We start from the raw sequence: 19,631 nt of genomic DNA, 5'->3' as shown, positions 1-19,631 counted from the left end.
TCGGCCACTTCTGGTGAGAGCACAACCTGGCACGGAAAGCCCAGGGACCAGGGTTTGGTTGCTCTGAAGGCAGTGACAAAGTGCTCCTGGCTTCCACAGGAACCTCGCAGAGCCCCTGGCCGCCTGGGGAAGCGGGAGGAGGATGGCTTCGTGGTGGGGCAGACCGTGGGAAATAACCCAGCACAGACGGGATGGCTGTAGGGGAGAGCAAAAGGGACAGAGAACACAAATTGCGACAGAACCGAGCTTTGTTAGTGCCACTTCTTAATGAACAACTTGTTTAATTACGCATCTGGAAAGGAACCGGTTTAGGACAGCTTTCCAATACGCTTCTTGGAAGGTGCTGCACCCGAACAGGTCTGCTGCTGGGATATTTCCACCACCCTGCAAACGAAGTGCAGCTGGAGCCCGGGTCCCACAGTGTGCCGGGACACGCTTCCCACAGCAGAGCTGAAATTCTCTGCAAACATGCAATTAAAATTCTCCGATTGCACTAAAAATTGCTACAGCTTAACCTTTTGCAACAATTGTTAATGGCCACATTTTTCTCTTTCTGAGAAAAAAAAAGTAATAAATAGATCTACAAAGAGCAGGGCCTGTGTCAATCTCCAGACGTGCCAGCTCAGGGCTGAGAACTAGATAGGCAGAAAAATGTTGCTTGGGGAAGGACCCGGCCGTATCTGCTTCAGAACTTTCCCATGCACAGAAATGAAATGTGGACCCCGGCACCTCGGTGTCTGGCTCCAGCCCTAAAGTGGTTTCCACGAGTTATAGAACATGCTGACAGCCTCTCCAGATAAGTAGGGCACGGCGAGGGCACTCAGGCGCTTGGCAGCCGGAGACTCGGGTGTCCTGCTTGTGTGGCTTCGGGGGCAGCTTTTGAACCCCGGTTCCAGTGCTTGCGAACAATTCCTGTTCCTAAAGCATCTGACCCAGAAACCCCTTTGGTAATTTAAATCGTGCAAACCTCCAGTCGATAGCACAGGACACTTGGAAGCCCTCGAGTCCGTTCCTGTAAATGTAAGAACGGGAGCGCAGTCGCTGCTGAATCTCAACTGACTTCCACCGCTGCTCCCAGTTGCAAAGGATCTCAAGCTGCCTGCACATCTTTTATTTTTACACCGCCACCCGGCACCGTGGTGCCCAAATCCCTGCCCCATCAAATGGCCAGATCTTCAGTGGGATTTGTGGTGCTGCCCTTCTTCTTCCCTCCTAGGGATGCGGTTTCAGGGGATCTGGAGCTCTCACGTGGTGAGCCGTCCGTTCCACAAGTGGCACGTTGGTTTTGGAAGTGCAGGAATTGCTTTGTAGCACCACAAAGCTCTGCTTGAGATAGCAGGTCACCTTCATCAAGCACACTTCTTCCCACCATTAAGAAACCTGGGGGAAACGGGCAGGAATCCGGGGTCACTGCGACATTTCTGCCCCGAGCTCCCCCGGTGCTGTGACCGGGGCTGCAGTGCCAAGTGGCACAGGGACCCTTTAGGGCAGAGCAATAAGCAGGAAGGGATGCGGTGTCCGTCAGCATCCCAAGGCTCTGGCAGGGCAGTGGCCACCGAAGGGGCTTTGTGTGCCACTTTGGGGCAGGAGGGGCTCTTTGGGACAATTTCCCCATCCACTCAGGACACGCTCCTGCCGCTGTGCTGAGCCAGGACTTTTGTGCACAAATGCTCCAGGATCCAAAACCTTCGCAGAGTGGGCAGAGGCTGTCAGAGGCTATTACTTCCATCCTCCTAACGCTGCTGAAATAGAAGCAGAGGCTCTTTCACACACACAAATTAGGCTGTAGCGTAAACATAGCCTAGAGGAATCCACTCGAATTTCAAAGCTCCGTCCCTCAGCCTTGCGCGCACACACACACACACACACACACACACTTTTTCAATGACAGTGAAGTACATAAAGTCTTCCTGACATTAAGGCAGGGTCCACAGGCACTGTTCTGCTCTTCTCCAGGTACCTCCAGGGACCAGGGGCAGAGAACGGAGCCTGGGGCGATGTCTTCCCCCAGAAATGTCCCTGGCCCGGTGTCCTTGTCAGCACGTGAGGACGTCTGCTGAGTGTCAGCATCATCCTTGGTGGGTTTTTTCTCTTACACCTGTGTGCGTGGGCTTTGCACGCTGTTCAGGAGGGTGTCCCCACAGCTCACTGTGCCCCTGCTCCAGGCGGAGTGTCCAAATGTCCCCGGGGGAGAGGAAGAGGTGGCACGGGGAGGAAGGCAGGGGGTGAATCCCAGGCAGCCCCGCAGCACGGTCGGCTCCTCGGTCTGCTCTTTGGCGGTGTAAGGAACGTAATGCTCGGGGGGAAGTGGCTGAACTGGTTTCTTTCGCTGAAAAAGGTCCTGAGAAGAGCTGGAAATGTTTTTGTAGAGCAAATGTCAACAACACAGGACTCTCCCCCCGTCGCTTTCAGCAGAGACCCAAAGCAGAGCCACGGAGAGGCACGGGAGGCGTAACTCCAGGCAGGCTATTTCCATCCCAACTCAGAATTACGCTCATATCAAGGAAACTTAATTATCTGCATTTTAACATCTTATCTCTGATCCGGTTTCTCCAAACAAGCAGCAGTCTGGAAGCAGCCAGCAGATAACCCGCCCAGCCCTGGTGTCTCGGGCAGGGGGAAAGGGAGCGGAGGAGCCGGGAGCGCCTGGTTCCCTGGGGATGGGATGGACACTTCTCATGGGGCATCACCTCCTGCCAGGTCCTGGGGTCAGTGCAGGAGAGGGCTGGGGGCATGGGGAGAGCATCATCCTCCATCATCTTCCACCAGGACCCTCTGTGAGCTCAGCGGGAGCTGCTGACCCCGGGGAGCTCTGCAAAGCTCTGCAAAGATTTCAGGTTTCCCAACGAAGAGTTGGGCAACAAGCTCCCACCCTGATGTCTCAGCAAAAATAAAGCCTGGATCCTGGCTCTAGCACCTCTAGTCCTTCAGGAGAGATGGCCTCTTGGACACTCCAGCAAGACCAACCAATTCTCTGAAAGTAGACTAAAAGAAGCGTGGAGATTTACAGTTTTTCATAATTTTTTCACATGCTCAGTCTGCATCACAAACAATCCTACAGCCGCATGAGAAAACCTGACCTACCTCTGGCCCCAAGTCCAGTCCTGCTGCAGCAGTGGCAAAGCTCCTTGCGATGACGACAGTACTAATGACTAATTCTGATAATAATTAAATGTCAAGGAGAACTTTTCAGCCTAAATGATAGCACAAGTACCAGCTAACATTCTGCAGATAGGAACAAAGTGTGTGGAAGTTCACCTGGGCGCCGCTCCCCAATTTAGCACTTTAGAGGGATGCAGGATGCCACTGTCCTGCAGAGCAGGGGGAAGAGAAGAGACACAGTCCCTGGCATGGGTTTGGAGCCAGCTCTTGTCCCAGTCCTGTCCCCAGATCCTTGCCCTGCTCCCTGCTGCAGCAATTTGTTTGGCTGTTTGCTGCAATCCACCTGAATCATTCAGTATCTTCCAAAGAGGGACAAACACACGCCACAGACTTGCATTTGTGTTTTTATGGTGATGCACAACTCAAAAAGGGCATGGGAGTGGGCCTGGGCCATGGCTCAGCCCACCTTACACAGACATTTGAAGTCTTACGAGGCTGCTCACCTTGCATTCCCTCCACAGCGAGCGGAGAGCTGTGTGCATCTCCAGTGGGCACTGCCTAAGACCTTAATTACGACCTAAGATCTTAATTAATCCCTGGAGGTGTTCACCTGCATTCCTCCACTACAGAGGGAGCCAGGAGCGGTAACACTTCTGCTCCGTGCAAGGAGATGCCTGAATAATTGTGGGATGGATCCCCAGAATTGCAGAACTGCAGAATGAATCTTGCTTCTTGCCCAGCTTTGGGCTCTTCCATGCACTGAGCGATCTTCTTGCTGTTGAAATTTCTATGGGAAGTCCCTCGGCAGAGCAGCAGCAGTGGGGCAGACAACATTTCGTGGCAGAATGGCTAAAGCAGGGCTCTTTGGCAGCAGCTCCCAAAGTCTCTCGAAACAGTTCTGCTGTGCCAAGACAGCAGCTTGAATCCTTCACCAGAGACAACGTCAGGGGTACTGGGGTGATAGAGAGGGAAATTCAAACAGGTTTCTGAGCTGCCCCAGTATCGATTAGAAATCTATTTATAGCTATTTAGAGTCTTTAGAGGTGACACCCTGCCCTGGCCAGGCTGCAGGGAGCAGCCTCATTTCCAAAGCCCTGCTCTGTGCCACAGGGCACGGCAGAGCTGCAGCCCAGCTCTTTTCTGGCCCTCGAGCACCGGCGGAGGGAGGAGCCCGCTGGTAGGAGCCCAGCAGAGCTGCTCTGCAGATCCGGGTGGCACATCCCAGAGCAGCTCTGCCCTGCCCGTGCCTCCCACATGCCTTGGGTACGATGTTCTCCTGGCTCTGGGCATCTCCAAAGCCTTCAGCACGGGACAAGCACCGTGAAAATCATTTGGAGCACCCTATGGGTGCAGCTCGCTAGCAGTTTTCTCCTAATGTAGAGCAAGTCTGCATCAGGAGAGCCTCCTGACCGAAGCACATTTGTCCATCCAGAGTAAATGTGTGGTCTCACACAGCCCCGAGACGAAGCTCGGTGCCATGTCGGGCACCACAGGAGGGAATTGTGCTTCTCTTCTCCCCTTTGTTTTTTGTGAGACAGCTCGTGTGATGCCGATTTGCTCTCTGTATGTTCGCTGTATGAGCTCCCTTTGCAATGAGGGATTAAGAAATAAAACAGAGTTTCATTAAGAAATAAAACAGAGGGCCAGGGAAATGTTCCCCGGGTCTGGCAGGTGAGAGCCGTGAAACGCGACGGTGCAGCGGGTACAGACGAGAGGCACCAGATGCTGACGTCCTCAGATCCTTTCGTTAGCTATCGTCTGGTACTGGGAAAAAGAAAACTGCAACAATTGGGGAAGCAAAAAAAAAAAAAAAAAAAAAAAAAAAAAGAACAACAAAAAACCAAAGGGAAAATCAGAAGTAGGAATTTTAAACAGGAAAAGCATGGCGTCAGGACGGGCGGAAGATAACAGAGTGCTCTGCTGAACACACAAACAAACAAAAAATAACAGAGGCAAACTGGCAAAACATTCCTCTGGCTGACTTAACTGCTGCTCTGCTACAATCACAGGTCTCCAACCACCGCTGTACTCTTGTCACCGCTCCAGCATCCTTCCCTGCAGATAAATGCGAGTGGAAGGGATCTCTGCTGTTAAAGGGGCTCGGGAACAAAAGAGCACCGAGAGAGAAATGTCAAGAGCAAGATGAGTAATGGTTCCCCTCTCGTTACATGAGGCTAATACCTCTGACCTCCCCGCGAAGTACTTTAAAACTCATTAGCACGGAGTCCCAGATAAGAGGCAGGGCACACCGCTGGTCCTGCTGACCGGGGCTGCCCACACCGAGCACGGTTTTCCCTGTAAAATCGTGTCCAAACAAACAAGGACCAATTCCTGCCAGCTGGGTGATGGGGACAGAAATATCGTGCATAAAAGCCCTGAGGAGCAGCGGGGCGTTGAGGGCCAAAAGGGGTCAGAAAGACAAATCCAAAGCTGCCCGAGCCAGGCTCCCGGCTCCTCCAGTTCTGGGTTACTCTGGAGCAGTAAAATCATCTGGAGACCTCAGCAAATGGCTCTGAAGGGACCTGAAAGCAATGTTCAGATCCGCAGCCCTACTGGCAGCCATCGGGCAGGGTGAGGACGGAGCCCGTGCTCTCTTGGGGGCTGTGGGGTTTGTCCCAGTGACTCCAATTGTCCAGGGCAGCGTTTCCCAAGCAGCGCCGCGCTCTCGGGAGATGAGGAGAGGAGAGCTGCTGTTTATACCACGTGCGATAACTAAACAGTGCCGGAGGATTATCTTATCTTCCCATCGGGAGTCAAATGCAGAGGGTTCCTCTGCAAAGCCCAAACGAGCCCCCTGGAAGTTTTCCCAAACATTGTTTTACACATTACTTTATCCGCGGAAGTGAAAGGTCTCTCTTCAAAGAATGGGAAACCTCTCTCTTTGCTCTCCGTATCTCCATGAGAAATCATCCCAAGGGGAGAAACCAGCAGAAAACTGAGCTCCCTCTGCTGTGTAACAGGGCGCCGAGAGCCACCATCAGCCGCCCGTGCTGGTGGCAATGATGGGAAGCAAAGGGAAGCGATGTTTTGGGGTGAACCCAACCCTTCCCACTGACCCATCTCCGGGAACAGCGTGGCCAACGCTGGCGGCTGGGGCCCAAACACAGTGGCTCCTGATGGCATTCCTTATTTTTAGGGAAACAGCACCAGGAACAGAAAAATCACCGCTGCCACCGACTTCTCAAGGGTTTTGGGGGGATGAATTTTCCAGAGTGGCAATAATCTACCTGCATGCATGCCCCTGATTTTCCACAGACCCCTGTTCTTCCAGCTACCCAGTGCCTTCACAAATCCAGCCTTTCTCTGGTGTCTCAGAAAGACTGAGAAACGTGGGAAAAAAATAAAAGAAATAGAATAGAGACCTAAGTATAATGACTGAGAGACAGGAAAAGCCATTATATACAGCAATAAAAAGACTGCTTCCCCCCATGTTCAAAACACGACCCGATTATCTTAGCAACCAGCGCAGCCGAGCAGATTTTACCACAGGAACTGTATAACCATTCCTAAAGAAACGGGAAGGGGAAAGCATTTATTCCCTTCTATATTTTATGACGTGAGAGCTGATATGAGTTGCTGAGGTGGAGGCTGCACATATAGCAGCAGGGTGGGTTTCGGGCTCATTGTTTTGGCATTCTGCTGCCTATAGGCTGCGGGGCGAGGTGCTTTGCTACCGCTGCTGTTTGAAGGGCCTGGAGCACAGGGCCATAACAGTCTCTCTGTAACATTCCCAAACGTTGACATGTTTGGTGCCTGTTTTGTCAAGCAAACCTTTGCAATCTGCTCCGGAGTTGTCGAGGGCGCGCTAAATTCGTTAGTTGTTCTTGCACTCGTACGCGGTGCTTTCTGCCTGGCTTCATAGAAAACCTTCAAGAGAAATACAGATACATAAAAAAAAAAATAGCCCACAGAAAAGCCTTTCTTGCCATATAAAGAGTGCACTCAAACCCAATACTTCTGCAGTGCTCGCATTCCAGGCCCGGTGCTCCAAAAAGGGTTAAATGAGATTTACGGCCCTTCGCTGTGATTATGGCAATTTAATGCTAATTCCAGAAAGAGCATCTCCCAACAAGACAGACATGTCGGGAGAGCCACTCGCAGGAAGCTCTTCGGGCGAAACATTGCATGTGCTGGTAATTAGGGTCATTGCCTCCTCGGCGCACCGATCCTTATCGGGGACGGCGCGGCGGCAGCACCCGGCCACCCCGCTCGTGGGAGGGCTCGAGGGAAACACCACTGGGTGAAGGTCCCTGGAGAACCACGTTCAAGCCCATACAACTTCTTCTTCCAGCTTTTTATTGCTGGAGGTCCATGGCATAAGATCTCCGACAAAGCCAGGCTTTGCTCGAGGCTGCTTGTTTGCTTTCTGCTCTAGCCGGGCAACGCAAACAGCTTCGCTTTCTGCCTGCCATGCTCTGAAATACTCGAGTGACAAACATGGCAGGAGGAGGCATCAGCCTAAACAAGAACCCGTTTTCAGTGCGTTTTCGCCCTTTTATTTCCCTGCAAGGTTTCTGCTCATGCAGGGTTTCATAAAATGTCACCGCACAGCTCCAATTTGGGGCCCCCGCTACCTGCCAGCTCTCCGAGCGAGAAAGTCTAAACCCTACCAGTGAGGACGGGCCCGCCGAAGGGCCAGCGGCTGAATAATGAATTACTTATCTTTGCTGTTGAGGCAGAACCATATTAGCCAGTACGAGCTCCGGCCTCGGATTCTTTGACTGGGTTCCAGCTGTAAACATTCAACAGGAAGAGGTTAATTTTTTGATTCGGTTAATATAAATACTGAAAGGTTCCTTACTTCGCTGTCCCACATCACTGCAACATACATTCTGTAATTAGAAGCATATTTTTGTGATTTCAAGGTAGATTTTGCCAAACCAACAAAAAGCATCGAACTCCGACGTTTATGCCAAAAATACCCACTGTATAATTTATGCCAAATCAACAAAAGTCTTCTTTTGTCCTTCCCAAACCACACTAAAGAGCAGCCTGGTAAGAAGTCCAAATGTTAAAGTTCAAAACAAGTCCTCTGTTGTACCGCGTACAAGATAGGGAGAAATTACAAACCCGACTGCTGCAGCTCTGACATTCCTGCTGGAGGTAAGTTAGCATCCTAGGGACCAGCATCTCTCTCAAACCCTGCTCATCCCCCCCCCCCACACCCCTACACTTCTCCCTCGCTCTTATTTCATTCTCCCGGAGCTCACAGAGCAGCTGGAGCATGGAGGCAGCAAGCCATGTGTTTGCAGTAAACTTTGAGAGCACGGCCAACGAGGAGCACATGGGCAGGTACCCTGCAAAGCCAGCCTGGCTTGTACGGATGGCATGGGCAGCGGCGCAAGATGCACAAAAATTGGGCAGAGCGAAATTATGAACAACATAAAAAGGGGAAAAAAAAAAAAAAAGAAAGAAAGAAAAGGAGAGCATTTTGGTGGTAATTAAGCCTTTCCTTTCCCCGACTTGAAGAAAAATTTTAATTAGAAGTTGAAGCATTTGGTTTTAATTCAGCCCGACGCACAAATGGTTTATTTCCACACAGCATATTTTCATAGGCTATGAAACAGCCTGCAACTAGGAAGCCATTACAGGCGGTGATTACAGCTTCTACATGCAGTTATTATACTTTTGGAAATAGGGGCAGAATGGATTCACTTACATTTCTCCCTGCGCATTAGGGTGGATCCATGTGCAGTTAATTAGACGGGCTTGGTACAGACAATTAACAAACATTTTTTTTTTTATTTTTTATTTTTTTAAAAAACGGAGAAATTCGGTAGTCTTTACATATTCGGCGTAGATATTAGAAGCTGGCACGTTGCCAGGGCGCGCAGCTCTGACGAGAATTTACTTTAGAACATCTGCTAAGTCTTTAACTAACTGCACCACGACTGGATGTTGTTTGGATGAGCGTTAGACAATAATGTGCAATCTGGCACCGGCGGGGACCCAGTGATTCATTGCCATAGGAACCACTAATGCAAAGGTTGCCTTAAATAATAATTCCGCATTTATAGACGCACTGAGGACGCTCCAAAGCTACTTGAAAAGGGCCAAAAATTGAATGGTGTTTTCCCTTTTGAATGCAAAGCTCGTATGTGCACGCCCTGTTTGCTTTGGCTGGCTTTTGGCAGAGCCCCCGACCCCCAGCCCCTATCCTGGGGAGGCTTGAGCCGGGTGCGTGCCTTGCAGCGGGCGGTGACGGCGCTAAAACGAGGGGCCCTGAAAGCCAAGAATGGAGAAATCGAATTATTGGAAGAATTTCTTGAGTTGCTTGGGCCAAAGGATGCACGTGAGGGAGAGCTCCGTCTGTAACTGCACCTGAGAGGTCTGTCTGAATGGAGGCACCAAATGCTGCAGCAGCAACAAACCCATCCCAGCCAACGTTTTGGGGCCAGGTAGAGTATCACGGGGATTTTGGAACCAGGGGTTTCCAAACCCACTTCCCATTACAAGGAGGCTTTGATCACCTCTGCGGAAGCTTTACCTTCACCGAGGGTGTTGTGCTTGGAAGCTCTCGGGACGGAGCTCGATGAGTGAGAAACACCACAAGAGCCAAGGGGGCTTCCACGGCACAGGTGGGGGCCCTGCGCACCCCAAAGCCCCGCAGATCCGGCTGATTTGGCACGGCAGAGGGGCTGCCTGGCTCCAGAAGCCAAGGCAAGGCTCCTTGAGCAGGTTCAGAGCTTGTTGGGGGCCAGGAGCCGTACCCGGCGGTGGGAGCAGCACTGGCTGCACAGCAAAAGCATCCAGGAGACAGCAGCTGGGGAGCGAGGCTGGACGATCTTATCATCTCCCAGCCATTTTTGCAAAAATTTCTGATTCATTTCCTGCCGGCTACTGTCAGAGAGAGGGTACGGGGCTAGCTGGGCCACAGCCCAGATCCCGGCTGTGTTCCTAAATACTTAGCTTATCTCTCTGTGTCATGGAGCTGTGATTACATAGCTCGAGGGCCTAAAAATATTGCCAAAAGCTTTGGGAAGAGAGGCGCAGGGTGGGTTTTTGTTGTTGTTTGTAGCTACGCCGATAGATGGGAACGACCAGACCGATGAGCGTTGGGGTAGAACCCTACTGGCTGTGGAAAATCATGGCAAAACCTCATTGCTGCCTGGCAGGAGCCCTTCTCACCATTCTCTTTGGGTGCTGAGCCGCTTGCTGCCAGCCCTGAGCGCTGGGTGCCCGCACCAGGGGCACCCCAGGGCCCTCCTGGGGTCGGCACCGAGCAGAGGGAGGTGGGCACGGGGTGGCACAAAGTGGGGAACCCAAAACCACTCACCAAGTGAGGGCACAAAGTGGGGAACCCAAAACATGCACCGAGGGCTGGGAAAGGCACGGCTGGGGCCGCTGCCATCCCCGTGATGAAATCCGCGATGAAGCCAGGAGCCCGCTCGGAGCCGAAACGTGAATTTGAGCGCTAGCAGCAGGGAAGTGCTGAACTGCAGCAGGGGTGACCTTTCGTGTTACCTCCAGCGCTATTTAGACTGGCTGAGCTTCCCTGGCCCAGCAGCAATCACACAGTCTCCATCTGCCCACTCCAAATTAGAGTTATAGCGTGTGCTGCCGATGCAGTCTCTTGGGTTTGTTTTTTTTTCTTGCAATCTTGACTTCATCCCAGCAAGGGCTCCTGTCTCTAACTAGCCGCTGTCAAAACAACTCCAGCGGGGAGATAAGGGAGAGAAGACTTTGAAGAGGCTCCTTCCTGCAAGCTGCTCGCTATCTCCCCAAGACATTTGTCAGCATCCCCTAGGAAGGGCAGCAGACGCGGGAAGCCAGGAACCGTTCCCCCCCAAAGCCCCCAGTCACATCACAACCAGCATTTAGAAAGGCTCGCGAAGCCCAGATAAAACGCGAGCGATTAGCGTCTCGAAGAAACCTCTGCTTTCCATCACCAGCCGTGGCCGTTTCCCATCAGGACAGATACTCATTCATGGAAGGACAAATATTTCTGCCCATTTTTCCCAGCTTTCTTGCCTCTCCGCTCTTCACAGCCACCTTTCTCCTGATTTACATTAGGCTGTGGCTTTGGAGCATGCCCAAATCCGCCCCCGAGAGAAAATAAGATTAGAAAAGGGATGTGATTCATTTGGTGGCTTCCCCTTTCTTACGTGTCGCTTCGGAGCAAAGCATGGTCAGACAAAAGCCACCAGTCGACGACAGCCCCGTTGGTCACACGAGGACCCCATGCAGGACCCATCCCCGTTCCCAGTGCCGGCACCGCCGCTCGCCCCACTCCGTGGCACGGCATCACCAGGGCTTCCCCCCACTCCCAGCCAGGCCTGGGCTCTGCATTGCCCTTTTCTGATAAGCAGATCGTGCCCAAATTGAACCAGTTCCAGTCATTTCCATGCCTCCTGGCCATCAGCACGAGGCTTGTTTGGGTGTTAATCGATGCTGCGGTACGGCTCGCGTGCGGCGGCGCTGCCCACGGAGCTCACGCGGCGCTGCTGTGCTTCTCCCAGGGGCTGAGGGGCTTTTTTTTTATTTTTTTTTTAAACAGCAAACCACATGTTTGGAGTACCCATTTTCAAGTCTCAACCTGCGGAACAAGGGGATTTGGAAACATTTCCACCCCGGGTTTCTCGGTACTGATGTTGAACATCAGGAGCCCGCAAAGCAGGTGCAACGCGGAGCTTTTGTTCGCACCTCGCTCCTTGGGTATTTGATGGCTGTGAGCCGAAAAACCTCCTCTGCTGCTTGCTCCAAGTAGGGGTAGCAGCAGTGCTGTCGGCCCTTGCTCCCTTCAGAAACCCAACATCTCCTCCGAGGGCTCCCTGCTGAGATGCCACCCCCAGGGCCAGCAGCAAGCACTGCTCCCCAGCCCATCCTGCACCCCGCAGGGAACCGAAAACCCAGCACCACCCCTGAGCCCCCACCACGCAGCAAATCCCAAATATGCACCAGACTCTGGGGGGGGCTCATGGAGCAGTGCCCCTGCCTCTGCAGCTCCAGGCTGGGAGCTGAGCAGCAGGGACAGGACGGAGGGGTCGCAGCTCCTGAGCCCCACGGCCCCGGCATTTCCTGCAACGGGAACAGCTCCGCCAGAAGCCGGCAGAGCCCATTACTCACTTAAAAACCAGGCAAACAAAACACTGGAGTAAGAGCTATTAAACAAAATACCCAAGTCTGCAAAGAACAAAAAAGCCCGCAGAGCTGAGCGACTTTCTTTCGCCCCAGCCCATTGTTCAGCGGAGGCTTCTGTCCCTTTCCCATGCCAGCGAGATTTGCCTGGTGCCGGCCAGTTCTTTATCCCACTGCGCAATTAATACAGCTTCCCTCAGATAAACACGGGCTTGTTTAACTATGTCTCTTGATAGGTCCCAGCAAGGCCTGATAACATGGATGGTCGGATGTTGTCAGGACGAAGGAGTCAGACATGCTGGCAACAACCTTTTCCCTTTCCAAGCACACATGTTTAGAAAAGCGAGGGCTGCGGCTGCGAGGCACGGCTCAACCCCGGGCGCTGCGGAGCCCGGAGCCAGGCTCTGCCCTCGCCCAACGCCTGGAGATGACAAAGTCCCGAGGTCGGTCCCGATTTGAACACACGGGATGGGCTAAAAAGCACGAGCTAAAATGCTCCTGCTCTGACTGCTCCTCTTGCTAACAGCAGCAGCGTGAAAGCTAAAAATAATCGAGTTATTTTGTGTTTCCCTTCTGGTTTTCAACCCCCAGCGTGCGTTTATGTCAGCTTTCCAAAGGTCTCCACCGATCACAAGGATCACAAGCCCTGGTTTCTTAATTTAGTAACTTTTTTATCTTAAAACCTCTTTGATTTGATTGCGGAGGAATCTCGGCACTCATTAAAAACAAACTAATTATCTGTGGCGAGACTTGGGACCGGGACAGTGACAGTGCCACAGCGGTGGCAAAAGCCGTGTGGAAACGGTCCCTTTGCGTGCGGGGCTGCACCCACGGTCCTGGACGCTGGGTGCCAAATTTCAGGATGTGTCCTGCCTGCCCCAGGAGCTGGCTTTGGGGACAGCTGGCTTTGGGGTCACCCCCTGGCACCACACACCACACGGTGCTTATCCCATTACCAAAGGACGGTATGGAGGGGACCGGCCAGCTCTGCCCCATGCAGTGCAGACCCCTATATCGTGGGACCCCTATATCCACCTTCAATGGATAAAGAAGGATTTGAGGGCACCTCACTGATGCTGCTTTAGGGCCTCTCCCCCCAACCCCTTTCAGGAGTCCTGTACTCCTGAAAGTCCCACATCCCTTCATGCCCGAGGCTGGGTTATCTCCCCTGCCCTACGGCCACCCCGCTCCAAGCACTCCTATCTCCCAGCTCCTCCTCTCCCCCGCCGCAGCCATCCCTTCCTTTCCCATCTCTCTCTTGGAAACTCGCCATTCTTTCCATATTCCCTTTTTTCCTCCTTCCTGCTCGGCTGCAGATGCCGCCCCCCTGCCCCGAAGGATCAGTCCCTTATCTGTGGGGCAGGATACGGGGGGAGCCCGCAGCGATAGCGCCGTCCCCACGCCAGCCTCCCTCCTTCGCCTGCGGGATGGCGCCCGTGGGGTGCTGTGGGGTCCCGTGGGGCCGTGCCATGCCGGCTGGTCCCTTCCTGGCCCAGGGGAAGGCTCACCCGACCCTGCACGGCAGCAGCAAAACCTCACCCCGGTTCAGCCGAGGTCTTTGGCACCGTGCGTGTGAGCTGCAGGCGATGGTCGGACGGCAGCGGGGCACGAGGAGCTCCCCGAGCACCGCAGAGCCCAATTACAGGGCTAGGGTTTGCTTCAAAGCTAACCTGAGGCCAAAGTGGGCAGGTTTATGAAAATAATAACCCCCCGGCGTCTCAGGTAGCGACGTACAGGGCAGTGTGAGCAGGCAGGAGGTAAGCAGATCTGGCCGGGAACGAGGTGTGTGCGCCAAGCTCACCGAAGCCTTGCGAGCCTCCCTGGGAGGGGAGGATTTCTGCCCTGACGCAGAATTCGGCATTATTTTAATTCTGGGAGACGACCTCGAACGAGCCTGATCCTCCCCTGACAGCCAGGGCGCAGAGCCTGTAGCAGAGCTGCCTGCCCCGCCGCTCGGCGCGCCGACATCCCAACGCAGGGATGACCGTGCTGCAGTTGTACCTCTCCTTTCAGTTCGCTCTGTTACACCCCGAAGCACCAAATATCTCCTATAAGGCCCCGCATTGCCCCTACAGTTCCTTTCCTTGAGGACTGAAGGTGGTCGGGGGGGAGCCTGCCAGGAGGGATCGCGTATTTACGAGGAAGTCGTTACGAGGGAGGTGGGGAAGAGGGGCTGGGGACGCTGAGAGAGCCCTTTCATTGATCAGGCTATTTTTAGCAAACTAATTTCCCTTAATGGGTTTACGGTTTCAGCGAGAGGAGCAGCTGGTGCCGATGTTTACAGGAGTCACGTCACCGAGGATCTCGGGGCGGTGGGCTCGGGACACTTGTCCCCTCCGAGCAGCATTTGCCATCCTGTCTGGGTGTGATGGGTTGTGAGGCGTAGTGCTGAGGACCCAAAGCCTCCAGTAAATAGCAGCAGTCCCTCAGCCCCTGGTGGATGCCATCGTCTGGCTGCTGGATGAGCTGGAGCTGCACGGCTCCGTAAAGCTCTCCTGAGTTGGAGATGGAGATGGAGAAAGGTAAAAGCAGTGCTTCAAGAGCTGCTGTGCCACCAGGAGGAACCACGTGGTTTTGTGACACTGTGGAGTGCCTTTCTGCAGCACATGGGGACTTAATTCTTCATCTTGGTCATCTCTGGATGTTTTCCCAAGACAAAATCAGTTCCTGGGGAAGGTTCAGCAGCTCTGGGGGGCTCCAGCCTGCCTGCTGCCCCTCTTGCCTTGCCCTGTGCCGGGGGCTGGCACATCCCTGCCCTGCACTGGAGCAGGGGGGCACAGGGATGGACAAGACCTGCCCCAAACCCCATCTCCACCAGGGATCAGGCCCCAAAAGCACAGGCGAGCCTGGGCTGCAGGAAACAGAGCACGCTTTTGGCCCGCTCCCATTGAGTTTGTCTTTCCAGCTCTCCATCCACAAAGCAGCCAGTAATCAACATTCGAGCAGAAAAAAAAAAAGAAAAGAAAAAATTAATTCTAAAAAGAAATAACAAAATCAGTTCTGCAAAACTTGTGTTGGTTTGGTGTTTTTTCAGCACGTGGATGTGGCCCAACCTGCAGGCAGCGCGCGGGGCGCTCGGCTCTGCTGGCCTCTGGTGTAGAAGCTGGGGTCAGATTTCTGCACGTCTCCTGCGTCTTCCGAGGGCACAATTCCACCGGCTAACGTGGGATGGTCACACCCCGGCAGCTTGCAGGATTAGGTCAACGGATCCTCATTTTCTAATTGTTAAGAAAGCCGGCCCTCGGGGAGAAGTATTCCTGAAAGCCCATTCGAGAAGCACGAAGGATTAACAGAAAGACAGAGGGACAACCTGGGAGAGGTCAACCATTGTAGGAAAAAAAAAAATAAGAAAAAAGAGAATTAAGACAAAAATGATGTTGGCCATTGCTGACTATCTCCCTGTAATGGCATGGGGTGAGGCACTTTCAGTGGGGTTGTGCATTTTTGGGCAAGTTGAGGATCTGAGTCACCACTTTCCAAATCCTTCTGCTCCCCCCAGCCTATCAGGGCATGCAAAATCTCTGAATGGACCCAAACGGCTTCAGAATCAACATCTGGCTCCAATAAGCAGCCCGATGGTCATGCTTTAACAATGTTTGTTCCAAACTAAATCTTTAACTAAACATTTTCTGAAAAGGGGTTTTGATAGCGGAGCTGCAATAGCGGCGAGGCTGTTCGTGTTTGTTTTTACTAGAGATCCCAATTCTCTGGGGTTTAACTCATCCTCACACATCCTTTGGGGGCTGAACTTTGGTGAAGCAGAAGAGGTTTCGGCCATTCCGAGTGCTTTTCAGGAAGGCATCGCTGGGGATTTTAACCTGCCAACCAAAACGGGCAGAGCATTGGGGTAGATGCTTGCAGGCGTCGTCCTTGGGTGCTCCCTTCTCCGTGCCCAGGACAGACAGGGCGAGGAAAAATACTGCGAGGCTGATCCAGGACTGATAGCAGGACGACGTCTTTAAACGATGACAAAGGCCAGGCAGAATTTGGACTGCGGGATGTCTGCAGGGACGTAGCAGACACGTATCTGCCCTGGCTGGGGCACTGTCCCCGGGCAGGCACCCCTGACCCACCTCGCCTCCCCGCGGTGCTGCCCTGAGGACGGCAGCGGAGCCACGTCACCGGCACGCCGCCGATTCCCCATCCCAAGCCAACGCTATCATCTGCAGAGGGCAATTAGCAGCCCGCCGAAGATTACAGACCTCTCTGGAACAGACACCCAGTCTCCGGCGCTCGTAGGGCTACAAGCCACAGTCAAGACCGGACTCGCCCAGCGCCCAGGCTGCAAACCCTCCGCACGAGGCCAAGTTCTCACCCCGTCTAGACAGAGCAGGCAGAGCGGCGCGGGGCCTGCTCCGGCCTGGGGAAAGGCGGCTGGCCTCAGCGTGAGCCTGTCCCAGAGCAGGGAGCACCCAGCTCGCTAGGCAGGAGCCTGATTCTGGAGCTCAGAGGGTTTGTGGTTGTTGTGCACGGTGTGTTTTGCTCGATTCCCAGCCCGTGGGACAGGGAAGCAAGCAGGCACAGGCACAGCACCCACCTGGCAGCCAGGAGCAGTGGGCTCTGCCTCCAAACTGGTGTGTCTCACTTCCATCATCCCCGATCACGGAGGGGACACCAGCGCTTCCCTCGCTTCTCACGGCGCTGCCAAACATGCAGGGAACACAGGAGAAGGGCTAAACCTAAGGCAGATCCCAGAAGGAACATCTTCACCTGCATCTGCTGCTGGCAGAGCACATGGGGACGAGTCCCTGGAGCGGGGCAGTGCCCAGCTGGATGATAATCCACTGCTGGGGACAGCTGCCCTGCCCCGGCACAGCCCCAGGACTGAGCACCAGCAGCATCGAGCCCTGAGGACCGCGAGGCCAGCACTGCCCGGGGTGTTGCACCCGTGGCTCCCCTACTCAAACAGGCACACCCTTTTGTGCCTTGACTTGCTATTTTTCTTAAAATTGTCCCTTTCCTACCCAGGAGACGTTTCCTGGCTTTGCTTGCAGAAAGGCCACTTCGGAAAACGAGGCAGATGTGGGGTCTGATTCCCATTTAGGACAGAGGGCCCCTTTTCCCCGCCCCGGCACGGCATAAAGGCTTAAATGCAAATGGGAACCAGGCCCTTGAAGGTCTCACTTTGAACAGGTTATACTCTTACCACTTGAAACAAACTTTCAGGAGAGGGGGGCAACTGACTTTTAACCAGTACAATATGGCTGGGGCTGATTTCTCAGGCCTGATCTTTCGCTCGTCCCGGAGGCTCGGCCGTCCCCCGGCTCCCGACACCCTGGGCACTGCTGGGGAAGAGCAGAAGGGAAGGGTCAGGCAAGACAGAAAGCTTTTTTATGGAATAAATATAAAGATACTGTACATGAACAAAACTGAAGCGTGTTCCACAGAGGATTTTAAAGCTTCCAAAAATATTCCCTCAGCCCTTGCCAAAGGTAATAGAGCCAGACTTTCCATGGAAAGCATCATTGTGTGCGGTGGGGTTCAAGGAGGTCGCTCTGCTTGAAGTGCACAAACAGCCAGCACCCTGTCCTGTCCCTCCTCTCCACACACGAGGAACAAGTGGCCTCTTTTTTTTTTTAAAAAAAAAAAAAGAAAACAACCTTCTTCCCTCAAAGGTGGTATAGAATTCACGCTGGTTGTGCAGCAGCAGCAAGCCGGAGCCTGTGTGCACAAGAAGCCCCCTTACGAGGACTCTGACGCTGTTTATGGAAAGCCTGGACATCAACAGCTCCGCTCAGGGATTCTGCATTTTTGGAGGCTTTTCTGAGCCCCGCTTTCTGCCCCCATCCCCAGCACTGTGATGGATGCTGGAGGAGGTAGGTGGGAACGGCACTGATGAGACGTCGCTGCTAACACAGGCGTTACTGCACGCTTCTCGGAGGGCTGGAAAATAACCCTCCTTTCTGCCGTCGCTGCCTTCCACCTAATTATCCCCAAAGCCTCGACTTGTAAACACCTGACCTAATTCTTTCCATGGGCAGTTTTTAATAACAGAAATTCTTCAAATGTGTCTTTATGATGCATCACGCCGTGTTACCTTGTAAATACCCTGCGCGCCCAGCCAGCATTTTACAGTGCAAGGAGAGAAAGACACTTAGTCACCAAATATTCGGCGCTGGGGAGAGGCGATAGAGCAGGGCTGGAAGAGCAGAGTGCTGCTGCTGCTGCTGCTGCTGCTGCTGCTGAGCCCCCAGTGCAGCCCACGGCAGCTCCGTGGTGGAGGAAGGAAGGTCCTTGGGTCCTGTCCCAAGAACAATGCCGTGTGCCTGTGTATTTCCTCTCCCTTCTGGATCACAAAGCCTGCTGCAAATATACAAATGCATTGCAACAAATGAAGCCGTAAAACATGCTCGACACTTCGGTAGGCGTGGGGTATGGGGGTAGAAATGAGGGATGCCCGGGCTTCCTTTGTGCAGCACCTCCGTGCCCCGGGCTGGTCATGAGCTCGTCGCAGCGCCACGTCAGGGTGGGCTCCGGGGTGAAAGCTGGCAGGACACGAGCACGTTTCCCTGCAGCAGCACCAGAAGAGGTAGGAGAGGAGAAGAGGTAGGAGAGGAGCCGGGCTCACCCCACCTCCCTGCCTCGTACTCCATCCCGAGCCTTATCTCGGCGCTGCTTTTGCAAATCCGCCCTATTTGCATGGTGCATTTGTTTATATTTGTATGCGGCCGTGCCCAGACCTGAAGCTGTTTGGGCAGCGCTCTTACACCTAAAGGAGCGAATTCACCAGCCGACCAGGGGGGCTGGGCTGGGATCTGGCCCCGTGGAAGCCGCCGAGGTGACCCCGAGCCCCGCGGGACCGAGGGGCAGGGCAGGGCGAGGGCAGCGCCGCAGCCGGCAGCGAGGGAGATGCGCCCGGCTGGCTGCGGGGAGGCTGCTCAGAAGCAGGCCCGGAGAAAAGAGCTGCCGAAAGCGTTGCAACATGATAGAAGCTCTGCAGGCCTTTGATCTCCGAGCTGTTCTTGAACTGTCACTTTAATGATGTGTCAAAGACTAAAAAGAGTTGAGATTAAGAATACTGGAGCCTGGGGAGAAGGAGAGGGCCATTTGAAGCCCTCTGGGGCTTCGCCGGGTTTCTGGAAGCTTTTAGATCCTCGCTGTGCGCCAGCGTCTATCCGAAAAGCAGCTCCCGTTGTCGAAGTCCTGCGCCACGGTTTGCCTTACAAAAACCCTGCGTGCTCCCCGCGCGGGCAGATCCCTGCCTGCCCCGAACGTGCACGTGCACGCTCCGCTCCAGCCAGTTTTTGCGCACAAAAGGCTGAAGCGGGTGCTTGGCCGAGCCTCTCTGCGGGATGCTCTCCCCCTTCCAACACGTCCCCAAAGCAATCCCGTGGCTGAGCTGGGGAACAGGCAGGTCTCCCTTAAGAGAGCCCCTGCTGCAGAAAACACGGGCGGTTTTATCAGCAGGAGGACACTGGGCTCCCTGCAACTGCATATATTTCATTAATATC

Source organism: Netta rufina (genome assembly GCF_964035555.1).
Source record: "Netta rufina genome assembly, chromosome: 11".
Lineage (NCBI taxonomy): Eukaryota > Metazoa > Chordata > Aves > Anseriformes > Anatidae > Netta > Netta rufina.
Note: the sequence above shows the minus strand (reverse complement) of the source record.